We start from the raw sequence: 13,008 nt of genomic DNA on the forward strand, positions 1-13,008 counted from the left end.
AAGGTTGGGCCAAAGGAACTATAAATTTCCCCCTTTCGATCGATGGGGGGTTTTTTTTTTGGCGCGGCGGTGTCGATGCACCGAAAGTAGTTCGACACAAAGGAACTTTGAATACCCCGGTGTTCGATCGATGAGGGTTATTTTTTTGCAGTGCAGAAAGTAGTTCCACACAAAGGAATATTATTTTTTATCTTTATTTATCAATTAACATAATATACAAAAACCATTTGTACCATTTTCTTTATATATGTTAAACAGAAAAATTTTAATAGTTTTTTAAGGACAATATGTAGCTTACAACACTGGTATGTATATATATATACGGCATAATGTGTATATATTTTTATCCTGAGAGACCTCCTCCTTCATCGTTACCATCAAATCGCGGCGCCACAGAATCGTAATCGTGCAAACACTCGTTTTAAATAGTTGAATTTTTAACTTTAAAAATGCAAATATTTCAAAAACTATAAGTCAGCGACAACTATTTATGTATATATACTTGTATATTCTTGATCTGGAGGACTCGTAAATGATACCCATTTTAACCCCGAAATCGAGGGGATGCAATTCTGAGGCAAGTTCCGATTTCTTTGGCCTTGCGATCTGAGGTACCGTTGGAAGAGGAAGTCATCCTGATTAAAAATATATAGAGTTATAGGTATTTTCTAAACGCTTAGTTTTGCACGAGATATTCGACTAAAGTTCAAAAATTCCCAAAATTCGAACATTTCAACAAGTTTTTCACTACATTTAATACCTTTATGCACATGTTTCATTTCAAATTCATATAATTAAACTGTAAACATTTCAACAAATTCACAATTTACACTTTTTACAGGTTTTATTAGTAAAAATCTCTATTCTCTCTCAGCATCATTTGTGTGCTAACAATTATGAAGAAATACAGCGCTGCCAAATGATAAGCAAATATGCGCAATTCGATCAAATTTTTCTTTTTCGCTCTAAATTCTCATTTTTATTTAGAAATCTTAGTTCTAATAAAAACAAATTGTGTCAATAAAATATATTTCAAATTGAAATGGTACAAACAATCTTTCCATGCATATGGGTTTTCCTTTGTAAATGTAATAAACAACTAATATTATGTAATAATATTACGTAATAAAATACTTAGGATACACCGGGTACTGGCTCGATCAGGATTATTGCAAAGGAGAACTACGCGAAAGTACTTCAGTCACCCGGGTATTGGCGCGACCAGAGTTATTTTCGTAAAGTTTCCAGGGAGAGCGGTTTTCCGAAAACGTGAACCAATTTTCACGGGAAAATGTCTAAAAATTTTTGTTTACAATTCTACTTTGCGAATATATGGCGCTTAAACAAAAAAGTATTATATATTTTTATTTTTAATAAAAAATTCCATGTTTCGCGTGTTCAACGCATATTTCCGTCATTCACTTAAATTTTTGGTTAAAATGTTAAAAATATACTTTGAATCATTCATTTACATTTCTATTGACGTTTTTTTAGCAGTAACACCGTCGCGGTTGATTTTTATTTATTTATTTTTGTTAAAAAAGAACATGAAAAACCTCACAACAAAACAATTGCGGCAAGATTATGTTCGAAATTATGGCACCACTGTTGTACATTCGAATTTTCGAATTATCGATACTCTCGATATTCGAGACTGAACGAGAATTGATAAAAATGAAAAATACATAATATGGCGTTCATAGTTCTTCTGTGTCCAACTTCTTCTTTCTGCAATAATAATGAATTATAAATTTTTCTATCCAGTCGAAACCGTGTTGTCATACCGTACGGTCTCATTTTTCTCTCTCGCTAATGCTGTTGTTGAGCATCTGCATTCTAGCAGTGTCTGTGTTATAACGGTACTTTACAGTTGTGCACAAAAACTTTTTACTGTTATTTTCTCGTTGTGTTTATTTCTTATTATTAACTTGTGCTACATTCATACATTTTTGCATACAGAAGAAGTAATATTTTCACAATGCCCCCTGGGGCCAACAATCTGGGTGATAATAGGTTTGCCCTATTATCCTCAGCCCAGACTAAAAAAGAAAAAGGCTGAACAATCAACGTTGGAACTATTTCCCGGAACTCCCCATAACAAAAGAAGGATGACCCCAAATACCTCGTCATTAAGTCGCGGGATGCTGGTAAACCTATTACATCCATCTCCTGCTTCGCGATTTATAAAGGTATTCAAACTATCAGTAAAAGATATTAACAACATCTCGTCACTTCGCGATGGCAGCCTACTCCTTCTTGTAAAAATCAAAATTGCTGATAAATTCCTTTCCACTAAGAATCTACCCGGTGCGGTGCTGTTGAAGTCGCTCTTCACAGCACCCTTAGTCAGTCAAGGGCACAATTTATGCCCCTTTATTTATAACTTAGCGACGATGAAATAATTGGTCTCAAGGAACAAGTGTCTCTGCAGTCCATAAGTTTAACAAAATGGTTTAAGGCGTTCGTGTACCTACTGGTGCCGTATTATTAACATTCAATAAATATACATTTCCTAACAGGGTGAGTAGCCTGGAGAACCCTAGATGTCAGTCCGTACTACCCTAACCCTATGCATGCAAAACTTGTCAGCTATTAGGACACACCGCTAAACACTGCGTAAAAACTCCTTCCTGTGTCATTTGCAACCTTCCTCCTAACCACTCTCCTCCTTCTGATTACACCAGAGTTTACTGCGCAAACTGCGCAGGTGAACACCCCTCGTCCTCAAATGCTTGCCCTAAATTTATTCAATCGAAAGAAATATTAAAGATTAAAACTATACAAAATGCACCATGCGGGACGCCATTTACCATGTAAAAAAATCAACTTCCTTCCACCTTCCTCCTTCTCCTTCGCCAGCATTGGCAAAAATGCAAACTAACAGCGATATAAATACAAACTCAAAAAAATCAAAGATAATACTTCAATATCCAAAAAATTCTAACCTCAATAATAACAACAACAACAAAGCAACAACGATTCATCCTCCACCAACAATCCATTGCATCACATAGAACTTCCAGAAACTTCAAAAGAACTCCTCTTCTATACCCCCCACCTTTGAATTCTTCCCCTCCCCATCTTTCTCTCCACTTTCTCTCATCTCATCGCCCTCCTCACACACCTTATCTCCCCCTGGCATCTTTTGCCATCTCTCCTCCTGCTCATAACACCTATCCAACCTCCTCCTCCTTTCATCTCCGTCACCCTCGTTGATGGAACAATAAATTCCATAACCTCACATTATTACTTTTTCTTTATTTTTCTATCCATGTTATCCATCCTTCAGTGGAATATCAACGGATACTTAAATAACTACATCGAACTCGAACTTTTAATTAAAACATTCAACCCTCAGCAATATTATTAAATGAAACTCATCTTGCCAACAATATTGTAGCTCATACCCCCAAGGCATATATAGGTTATTTTTATAACCTCCCCAGCAATACCACCAGCAAACAGGGAATAGCCATTCTGATCAACAGAAAAGTACCACATAACACCCTCCCCCCTACTCCTTCAAACATCTCCTCCCTCTCCATAGAAATTCTTTCTCCTTATAAACTCATCATTACTTGTGCCTATTCCCTCTCTAATGAATCTTTCACTTTAAAAGTGATATCTGTCATCTCTTCCCCGTCTGGAACTACTCCTTTCTTACTGGCCGGTGATTTTAACGCTTGGAGCCCTCTTTTGGGGTCTTCTGAAGTTTCCTCATCTGCGCGCCACTGCATCCAGGCGACCATATGGGCGCTGCGTAATTGAGGTAGCCGGCCGACCGTTACCTTGTATGTTTGCCAACAACGTTTCTTTGTCTTTTTCCCACGTGCTGCCGGCTAGCGACGAGGATTTTGTTGCGGCTCTGTACCTTGGCGATAATCGCGGTCGTATGGGAGAAGAAGGAGCATAGACTATCGAAAGTTACTACTAAAATCTTAGAATTTTTGACAGTCGGAATTGACGCCGTCGACTGCAATATTAAGCTCAAGTCTATACTCCTTCGACCAGTTTGTGAATATGGTCGCTGTGGTTTTAGTGAGGGATATGGTAAGTTCCGTGTGGCGAGTAACCGAGAAAGGTCGAAAAGATAGTCAATTACGTTTGACCACATGCCATCGATTCCATTGCCCGACGCCAATATCGTGCAGTCATCAGCGTACGAGGTTATGGAAACTCCCTCTGGTGGTTGTAGGAGGTTCGAGATGTAGAAATTAAACAGTAGCGGGGAGAGGACCACTGCGGAACCCCTGTTTCTTCTCAGTTTTGATGTTTTACACTCGAAATAATACGGATGACTGCCGACCCGCACAGATAGTTCATGGTCCACCTGTTTAACCCTGGAGGGAGCGTAGTTTGTTGAATGTCCTGCAGTAGCGTTGTGTGATTGACCGTGTCAAAAGCGACAGGTCAACGCTACGAATCGTTCTTTCGCAGGGTGGTTTCTGGTTGAGGCCACGAACTATCTGAGCGTTTATGACGCTAAGTGCTGTGGTGGTGCTGTGCACCTTTCGGAATCCATGCTGGTGGCTGGCTGACTCAGGTGGTGAGTAAAGGTCGGGGAGTAGAAAGGCCTCAAGTGTCTTCACTACTGGGGGAGGAGAGTTATCGGACGATAAGATTCCCTTTGTTGGCCGAGGTTTCAAAGGTTTCAGTAGTGGGACCCGCACTTCCGACTTTCCACACATCGGGTATATGAAGAGTGGTCAGCGACAGGTTGAGGACCTTGGTGAGATATTTTACTCCCATAGAAACCTACATGCTTTTAGCATTAGCATATTAATTCCATCAGGGCCAATGGTTTAGAGGATTTTGCTTTTGATGACACCCAGAACACTCCTCATCGGTGAAAGTAGTGGCGCGCCGTCGTTTGGCATTTGCGCAGCCGTCGGTTAACATCGTTTAGCTTTGTCAACCGGAGGTGCAGTGTGAACTGCCGGCTAAAATAGCTCGCGCACTTCTTCGGGCCCGATTATTCATGGCCATTGCATTGAACTTCATCTCGGTCATCATGTCTCTTCGGATTAGATAAAGCCTTGACTGTAGAAAAGCTTACTCACACCAGTGGAGAGAGGTTACAGGACTTCTAGATAATACATAAAATTTCGTCCGCTTATGTTGGTTTACCATACGCCGAATATAAGGCCGAGATCCCCTTATTCGGGGATCCCCGGGATCGGCATGGCGTAAGGTGTCGCACTCGTTAGCTAAAACGGCTGCTTCGGCTAAGAAATTTGGGCGGTTTTCCGCTATTCTTCCAGCCGGGATGAAGCGAGCAGTAGCTGCTGCGATCACCTTGCGGAATTGACGTTCCCAAACCACATCGTCCTGGAATGGTTGGGGCGTTGAAGGGTGCTCTCGGAAAAATTCTGTGGGCCAGGGAAAACTTTAAATTAATATGGTGCGGTTGTCCCCGGAAAAAAAATGGGGAGGTTTCTCGATCGAGATAATTTTTTAAGATGGTCTGATGGGGGAAATTGCTAGGTCGGGGTTATGTGCACCACCAAAAAGCAATGGTAATACCCGGCGAGCTTTACAGGTCCCCCATTTTTCGGGGGGGGTTCGTGGGTTCATTGTCCCGGAATTTCGAATCGTCAACCCGGCCCCTTTCCCCAGGGGGTGGGTTTGCCAAAAGGCGGGAATCAAAGATGGGTGGTGGGGCCAAGTCCCTGTAAAAAAGGGTTTTTCACCACGACGTGGCGCACCTTTTCGGGTGATATCCCCGGGGGCAACGTAATTTTGGGGAATGGATTAAATTTTCGACTGGGCTCGCCTGACCGGATCAATGCCCGGGGAATTTGGGTATTCCCGGGGTCGTTCTTCGTGGGTTAAGGCGATCTCCCGGTTTTTGTGGTTAAAAATGAAATTTTTTATCTCGTCGTGATCTTTACGTATTCTTTGAAACCCCCCTTTCAAAAAGATCGATGGCTGTTTCCCGGGTTTCTTGGACCCCCGTATCGTCCGTTCCCGATTCGTGAAACCTTCTCCCGGTCTTCCATCAAATTTGCAGTTAAATTTAAAAAAAGGGTTTTTGTCGCGGGTGTCGTGTGTGATCCTGGGGTGAGAGGTGACGTGTGGGTGGTGGTTATTTGCACCCAGCTGTAGAACCCATGAAGGCAGTTTGTCACGCTGGGGTGTTGGACGGCAACGCCACTGTTGTGAGAGTTGCGAGGGGCAGACTCACTGCTGCATGTGGGGCAACGTACGATTCCTCCCACTCACGTGTGGTGCTAAGGCCGGAACACGCCGAAAAGTGACTTTTTGATCGATACAAGCATTGCCCTTGACGGATGTAACATTTCCGACGTATGACGGTCCTGACACACAGAACAGACTGTGCGAGGACAAGAGCTGCTGGTTGGTTCTCGCACGAGGACGGGATGAAGGTTGGGGGCGGATAAGTCAGATGGGAGCTGTGTTGCCTGATTGAGTTCCTGGGGATTAGTGAGGATCACTCTGTTGGCCACTCGGACTGAGGGCGGCGCTGGAGCGCGAACTGTGTGCAGGTGCACAGCCGTAGGGCTTGAGTCGCAGTATTGCGCAGGCAACATGGGCCACGTAACGCGTGGTCCTCCTATAGTCTTAAGGACAGAACAGGTCTTAAGAAGGCTCCATCCATTGCATGTATTGCACCTGACCGAGGTGGAGTTTGGATGGAGCCATTTTGCGCATACACAGCAGAAAAATTCCTCCGGGCCCGGGTTGGACTCAATACAGCACGGGTCGGGAAGGATACAGGCACAACCCTGCTGCAGGCATTGCTCAATAACGACAAATACAAATTAACACTTACCGATTAACATCCTTCGGACAGGTAACTATCCTCTGCTTTGGAAGACCAGCGCTGTCATTCCAATTTTAAAACCTGGTAAACCTCCCTGGTATGCTCAATCTCACAATCTTATTCACCATAACCAGTTTGCATTTAAGAAGGGGCAGGGGACGTTAGACGCTCTTCTGCATCTTGACCAATTTGTCTCTGATGCATTATCCTACAAAAATCATGTATCGATACTTTCACTTGATTTTTTAAAAGCTTTTGATCGGATTGGTATACAAGTGGTATTAAGGCAGCTTAGAAAATGGATAGTCGGCTCACATATATATAACTTTGTTAATTCTTTTCTCTCTAAACGTAAAATTAGTGTACTTGTTTCTAATGTCCGATCCTTTATACTACCTCTTTATAATGGAACACCCCAAGGCTCCCCCCTTTCAGTCATACTTTTTATTCTCGCATTTGATGAAATCAGTACAATTTTATCTGTCTTCCCTAATATCAGTCACCAAATCTATGCTGATGATTTAGTATTATTTTCTAATGCCTCCGATTAGTCCGTTGTTACGTCTTCCTTTTCTAAAATCTTATCCCTCTTAATCTATTGGTCGGGTTCTTCGGACACGTCAATTTCTTCCTCTAAATGTAAGTTATTACATATTTGTAAGAAACATCATTGTAATACACCCACACTTACCGTTAATAATATAAATTTAATCTGTACAGATAGTTTTAAGTTCCTAGGCTTAATATTAGACTCTAAGTATTCATTTAAGCAACATTGTCAATATGTAAGAAAAAGACTATTTGTTAATTTAAACATAATCAAGTATCTTTCATGTCAGCGCTCACTCATTGACCCTGCTCTACTGGTAAAGGTCACCAAAGCTCTCATCTTATCAATAATTAATTACGGCTTAGAAATATATGGACACCATTCTAAAAATCATATCAAGTTGCTTGCCGCACCGTGTCATTCTACTGCCCGTCGTTCTACTCGTACGTTTCCAACATCTCCGATAAAAAACATATTGCCTGAATCTGGACTGCCTTTTTTAAAAGACAATATGGAAGAGAGCTTATATAAACTCTATCCTAAGCTCCTAATCAATCCTAGTTTTATTCTGAAAAAGGATTTCCACTCAGCTCTGACACGTATACGATCGCCAAAGATTCAATCATCGTTATACAAAAGCGCCATGTTTGTGAAAATAAATGAGTTACCGCATAAAATAGCTTTACCTTGGAGTATTAAACACTCCCCGTGGCGTGTGAGTTGTTTCTGATTTAGTTCAACTACGAAAGAACAATACTTCTAGCAATGTTTATAAAGCCCACTTCCTGAAAGTAACAGCTCCTCTCAAATCAGCTGGTTGGAAACTTCTATTCACAGACGGATCAAAAGGTACTCACACCTCCTTCGCTGCAGTTAGTGAAGATGAAAACCCTATTTCGTATGGCCTGCTATTTTCTTTCTGTTCAATATTTACAGCTGAAGCTACCGCAATTCTTAAAGCTGTTCAATACTCAAAGCTGAACAAAGGAAAATATATTATCTGTACTGACAGTTTATCCTGCTTTCTAGCTTTAAAAAACTGCAATAACTCCAATTACATCATTTGCGCAATCAGAGACATTTTGATATCTCTTCCACATAAACTCAGAATTATGTGGGTTCCCAGCCACTCGGGTATAATTGGAAACATGCTTGCGGACTCAATTGCCAAGGAAATGTAGCACTCTCCCACTATAACCTCACCATTTTTCGTTAAGGGCGATATCTACCGGCTCATCGCTCAACTGAGAAACACCAATTTAGCTGTTGATTGGGTAATTTACAATCACCATTACTCAAGAATTAAGCCAAATCGCACGAAACCTAACTTTCCGACCTCTCTGCCAGTCAATCTCATCACTCCGTACGTCAGACTCCGCATTGGACACACTATCATTACCAATGCACACCTTCTGGATGGTAGTCACATCAGCTAATGTCCCATTTGTGAGTCAACGGTTAGTGTGCTACACCTACTCGTTTTTTGTCCTGCTCTGGACAGCCTCAGACTTTAAAACTTTAACAATGATGATCCTGTTCAGCTTTTAATGAACCCAACTATTAACAACATATCTAAAATTTACAGTTATCTGAAGGATACAGATCTCCTTCGTTGTATTTAAACAAGTTTCTAATTTTTCCCACCAGTCAGCCGAAAGCTTATGCTGCTAGCGCTGCGTACTTTAGTTGATATAATAATTTGTTTATTATGTAAGCCTTAATAAAATAAAATAAAAAATATTTCGATTTGAAACAAATTCTTCTATATTATGTGCAAATAGTTAAATATTTTTTAATTGTAAGTTTTAGTGAGGGAATTGTACCAAAATGGAAGTTAAAGAGAAAATTGTCAGCAGAATTTTTGTTTTAAAAAAATTTCGACTCGAATATATTATTTCGTGTTCGTGCGTTTTAAAGAAAAGTTTAAGAAATTAATAGTTATTAATATGTTTCAAAAGAGAAAGTGTCGATTTCGCGAGTGCATTTCGGCGTCTAACAAATTGTTTTCCTTCCCGAAGGATGAGCAGCAATTTAAAAAGTGGGTGGAAAACCTAAGGATCCCACCACCGCAAGATTTACCCGCCCACAACGTATTTGTTGCATGAAACACTTCGCGCCAAGAGCGGTGGGATTGAAGAAATTGAAGGAGCATGTTGTGCCCACCCTCAACCTTGGTGAGTACTTGTTTATCCATAATATAATATATTAATAACTAGAGAACCCAGTTAACCACGCCTTGCTGTAGCTTAGGTATACATTACCCTGCAAGACGGAGGGAACAGATTGCACAAACACATTCAAACATTTTCAACTGTTCACCAACACATTACATTACATTTTCTGGAATAATTTAGTTGTTGTGAAATATATATAATTGAACAATAAGTTTAATATTGATATAAAACAGTTTTTACGCAATATTATGTAAAAAAATTTTTCAAACGAATAAGTGAAATTTGAGTGGACATATAAATACAAAATATTAGTGTAAAATTAATTTTAAATCGACAAAATACATACTTAAAATAATGGTAATTTTCAAATTTAAATGCAAATATCACGAATATTCCCGCAACTGTAACTATATATATTATTGATCTAAAGAACCTCCTCCATAACGAAAAATGTTAATTTGTACGTACAAGATATCTGTGTGTATGCAGGATATCTAAAATTGTTTAAAATAAAAATAAAAATAGTGTTTCATAATGAATATAAGTAAACATAGTTCGAATATACATATGCGCGTCTTTGCTCGGACACAAATTTAATTAAAATTAAATAATATTGGCCTCGTACGGTTTTACTTTTTCAAGCTTGCCTCAAGCAAATGAGGAGTGTCTTTTCAAAAGAATACATTTTTATTTTAATTTTTTTAAACCTGTCCTGCAGTCTTGTCCCTAGTGCTAGAATACAGAACTTTTTTACTTGGATGTTGATCTCACGAAAATAATTCCCAAGTAAAAAAAGCTTTAATTGTGAGTCTTAAACAGAAATACTACTATTCGTTAAATCAGTAAATATTTCCCTTATAACGTTTCCTCATTTTAGAAAAAAAATTAAGATGTAGATATTGTCTTTTGTAAAGGCACTTCTCAAATATATTTTCCTCCTGATATTTACAAATCAAAAATATTTATCTAACTAATATGTGTTGCTATAAATTACTAAACCTTAAAATATTATTATTATAAAGTACTAACATTTCATGTCATAAGGTAGTTCACATTTTTATAATCGGTATTTTTTTATGTATTTCAGATGCCATTGAGACCCAAGTAGCAAAACTGATAAGTGGTGCTGATGACCGTCTCACTGCCATTGAAAAAGCCCTAAAAGACTCAGTAAATAGTGAATTTTACATTTAAAAAATAAAAGCAAATTTTTATAGTTTAATTCTATAGATGTCAGAAAAGGCCGAGGTGCAAGCGCAAAGTAAACTATTGCGGCGTCATAGCGGTAGATATGCACCATTCAATTAGTCGCACCACCGGTGACTTGGAGGTCGAGCATTATTTGGAGCTCGCTTCAAAACTGTCCATGTCCTCGGAAGAGCTGCGTGGAAGACAAACTTTCACAAAAAGAAAGCAGAGATGCTATGGCAAATATTTCGCTTTTAAATATAATGCGATAATAATATAATTTACTGCCATTTATTTCTTCATAACAGATGCGGCTAATAATGAAGGGAAAGGACTCAAAAGGCGGTGTTGCCATTATAATTAAAAGAGGCGCAAAGGGAAAGAATCCCTACTTAAGCTAAAGAGCGTTGGGTCAGTTTTTGATAGGTATTTTTACTAATATACATATATTTGAATGTTTTAACTTATAACGTTTCCCTTTAGATATATGTATTTCCTGACAAGGACAAATATACAATCCTTAAGCCACAATCGATTTAAACAAAAAAAACATAAACTTAAGGCTAAATTAGTATAGATTTTCTTATTATTACTTATTCATATATATTAGTTCTAAGTTGTATATATTAGTTTTAAGTTGTAGTTTCTATTTTTACTTTTCTATACAAATATGAATTTTTAGAATTATAATTTTTATACTGAAGTAAACTTATAATAATATTTGATTTTAATAACAAATTGACATTTTCTGCCGAATGTAATAATATTCAAATAATTAGCTTAAGTAAATATGATTTTACAATTAAATAAAGCAGAACAGTATAAAAAATGCTACATTTTATTAAAAAAAAATTGAATTTTCTAGAAGTAACAAATCGAGGTAAGAGATGAACTTGTTTATGTGTTAACCTTAGAACCGTGAGTTGGGCACTCAGTGCCCATTCTCTTTTATGAAATTAAATTTATGGGATTTGGGCAGTTCAATTTGATCTATATTCCACGTAGTGATAAACTGTTATTTTAGTTATAAGTTGACAGAATTTTGGACATATAACTCTTATAATAGGAAAGTAACGGCATTTTATATGGTGTGTACGCTATACGTGACTTGGGTCACTCAGTGCCCATAATATTTCTTCCTACAGTTTTTATGAAGAAGCGTAATTTTCTAACGGTTTTGGTGATTATTGTGTATTTCTAATTAGTTTCGGGTAATATTTTCAAGTGAACAGTTCATTTTTGGTTGTGACGAATATATATTTTTGAAATGAGTGAAGAATTGGCGATTTATTTGGCCAATTTACGGCGGGAATTGACGAAAGAAGAAGAGGAGAATATTTCAAATTATTTGAATGCTAATGATAGCGATGATGATGATGGTGGAAGAGAACCTAAATTTGGTGGTGACCCCGAATCGATACCCAGTGACCAATCGGACTACGGAGATGATAATGCTCAGCCCATTAGTGATCCATGGTTCGAAGAATATATCCATGAGGAGGCTGCTGTAGATAGAGACAATGACGAAAGCAAACTTAATTTGTCATATACGGCTATTGAGGGTAATCGTGGAGAAAAATATTGTGGTCAGGGAAGAAACAATACAACTTTATGGTGGTCAATGCCAAGCTAAACTGAAAAACAGCGAACGAAACTGGCATTGGAAATACATAGACAATCAACTTCACTATGCACGGAAAGTTTTGGATCTAAAATCGATGCCTTCATACGCGTTTTTCCAGTGTCTCTTGTTGAAAGTATTGCTCTTCAAACGAATAGGAAAGCTAAAAGAGTAATACAGGCAAATATGCATCAAACTGTTCAAAAAAAAAAAAAAAGATATTGGCAAGATACAAATGCGGATGAATTACTTATATGCTTTTATTGCAATAATTTTATACTCCGGAGCTGAGAAGGCAAACTTAGTTAATGCTAAGGATCTTTTTCACAAAACGAACATTCCCTTTTATAGAGCAGTGATGTCACTGCATCGGTTTGAGCAATTATACCGTTTTATACGCTTTGACGATTCCCGGACTCGCGCTGAGAGACTACGATACGACAAATTGGCGCCTATTCATCATGCATGGATTATTCTTGGCGAATTTGACGATACCATTTGTCCCAGGTAAAGAATTGACAGTTGATCAGCAGTTACTTTCAACAAGAAACCGATGCAGTTTCCGCCAATACATTCCCTCTAAGCCTGAAAAATATGGCGTAAAAATATTTTGGCTTATTGACGCAAAAACCAACTATCCACTTGCAGGCGAAGTATATTTGGGTGCACAGCCTAATGAACAGCGGTCGCT

General features: G+C 38.6%; 1 long non-coding RNA gene across 1 annotated transcript; it reads left to right on the forward strand.

Annotated features, from left to right (window-relative positions):
- The first annotated feature begins 6,803 nt into the window (after nt 1–6,803).
- Nucleotides 6,804–11,258, forward strand: LOC126764983 (uncharacterized). Its single transcript, XR_007668197.1, has 4 exons — nt 6,804–9,508; nt 10,596–10,678; nt 10,739–11,122; nt 11,180–11,258. It is a non-coding gene; the product is annotated as an uncharacterized LOC126764983 (long non-coding RNA).
- Nucleotides 11,259–13,008: the final 1,750 nt, after the last annotated feature.

The sequence above is a fragment of the Bactrocera neohumeralis genome, unplaced genomic scaffold (assembly GCF_024586455.1).
Source record: "Bactrocera neohumeralis isolate Rockhampton unplaced genomic scaffold, APGP_CSIRO_Bneo_wtdbg2-racon-allhic-juicebox.fasta_v2 cluster10, whole genome shotgun sequence".
NCBI classification, from domain to species: Eukaryota; Metazoa; Arthropoda; class Insecta; order Diptera; family Tephritidae; genus Bactrocera; species Bactrocera neohumeralis.